Source organism: Myotis lucifugus, unplaced genomic scaffold (genome assembly GCF_000147115.1).
Source record: "Myotis lucifugus unplaced genomic scaffold, Myoluc2.0 scaffold_13, whole genome shotgun sequence".
Taxonomy (NCBI): Eukaryota; Metazoa; Chordata; class Mammalia; order Chiroptera; family Vespertilionidae; genus Myotis; species Myotis lucifugus.
Genome location: NW_005871061.1, coordinates 7554082 through 7556499, shown reverse-complemented (window position 1 = coordinate 7556499; position 2418 = coordinate 7554082).

Below are 2418 nucleotides of genomic sequence, written 5' to 3'. Positions count from 1 at the left end.
AATGAATACTTCTACTTTTTAAAATTAATAATTTGAATCATATTGTACTTAATGTCTAAAAACTCCCTGTCTATTTCACAATATGGCACAAACATTTTCCCATAACATCAAACATTTTTCAAAAACAAAAATTATTTCATGTTTGTATAAGAGTATATTGAATAAGTGCTTGATAATTTTATAAATCATATTTCAAGGAATAAAAACACAATAACATTGGTTTTTTAGTTTTCATCCATCATTTATTTAATCATTAGTTTGAATACTTTCATATATTTATTGGCTATTTATATTTCTGTTTCTGTGAATTACTAATCAATACCCTTAACCCATTGTTCTATCTAGGTAGTCACACTGTTCTCATTGAATTTTAATAATTCTTTATAGAGTAGGAATATTAACACATTGTCTGCAATATATGCTATATTTTCCCAGTTAGTTTATTGCTCTGTAATTTTATTATGAAATTTATTAATATTTCACTTTGTCTTGCAAATAGTATCCCTGAAAATATATATTGAATGAATCAGTCTTCTTTTGTCACTCACTCTACCTCGTAATGATTCTGGCATAAAGTTATATTAAGAAATGTAATTAAAGTAATATATTACCATATCATGTCTGTAACTACATATAAAGTTGGCAAGACCTCTTCACTAGCATGACAGATTCCTGGCCTGTTATATGCCCTCCATCTCACTTACAATAGCTAAAAACAAGAGGTATTATTCCACTGGGACTGCATTGCCTCTGGAGTGTGGACTCAACATTCAACCATTTGTCTCTTCAGCCTTATAACTTATCTACTTCTTTCCCTTTCGAAACTGCTGAGATAAGTTATTCAAAGGCCTCCCTTGAACCCAGGGTTCAAATATAGAGCACCCAGATACTTTTACAGAATGGCTTAACTGCTTTATCTCGAAGTTGTCATATTTCTTTTCTCCTCCAGATTCAATCTCTGCCATACCACCTGACAAGTTTTGTTGGAAAGATCATTTCTAACCACTTTTGAGGCTTTCAACTTCTCATGAATCTACAGACTCCTTTCTCTACCTCATAGCACATATTGTCTAATAGATTACTGGGCCATAGTAATTTATTGTCATGTAGCAGAGGCAACTACTGTTCTAATTTCCACAACCACAGATTACTTTTACCTGTTCTTCAACTTTATATAAATGTGATCATAGGATATATAGCCTCATGTGTCTGGCTTATTTTGCTCAAAATAATATCTACAATATTCATTCATGTTGCTTTGTGTTGTTCATTTCTTGCTATTGCTGATGAGTAATCTCTGGCATGAATAAACTGTAGTTCTTACCCATTTTCCCATATAATTATATTTTGGTTAGTTTTAGTTTTTGCACTTATGAATAAACTAGAGGGGTGGTGCATGAAATGCATGCACAGGTAGGGTCCCTAGGCCTGGCTGGCAATCAAGGTCGATTTGTGGGGTGACCAGCGGGGCAATTAGGGGGTCCCCGCTCGCACCCGCCTTGGCTGGTCTGGTGCCACCCACTCACCGGTCAGGGCCTGTGGGCTGAGGGCAGCTCCTGAGTTGAGCATCTGCCCCCTGGTGGTCAGTGGGTGTCATAGCGACTGGTCATTCTGCTGTTCGGTCGATTTGCATATTAGGGTTTTATATAGATAGATATGCTATGAATATTCTTGTACTAACCTTTTCTTCCTGACATATATTTTTCTTTTATAAATAAATAAATAAATAAATAAATAAATAAATAAATAAATAAATATTTCTAGGAGTAGAATTGCTAATACATGGGGTAGATATATTTTTATTTTCTACTAGAGGCCTGGTGCACGAATTTGTGCACATTGAAAGGAAATTAATTAGAATGTGGCCGGTGGGGTAGGACTGGGTGAGACAGACTGGACATGCCCTGGAGCCAACCTCCCACGGTCCCTCCCAGGCTGACCCCACCTGGGGCAGTGTCGGGGCTCAAAGGGTGTCTGCAGAGTGAGCGAGGTCCCTCTGGCAGCTGGGGTCCCTCGGACTGGCCTGTGGGAATCGGGCCAAAACTGGCAGTCCGACATCCTCCGAGGGGTCCCAGAGTGCGAGAGGACACTCTGCAAAGTTAGTGTTGCTTAGCTGCTCCTGTGTTGAGTGTCTGCCCCCTGGTGGTCAGTGCATGTCATACCTACTGGCCGGTTGGCCGGTTGGCCAGTCACTTAGCCTTTTATATATATAGACTAGACGCCTGGTGCACAAAAATTTGTGCACTCAGGGGGGGGGGGGGTCCCTCAGCCCGGCCTGTGCCCTCTCGCAGTCTGGGACCCCTCAGGAGAAAACGATCTGCTGGCTTAGGCCTGCTCCCGGGTGGCAGAGGGCAGGCCCAATCCCTAGGTGCAGCCCCTGGTCGGGCTCAGAGCAGGGCCGATTGGCGAGTTGGGGCG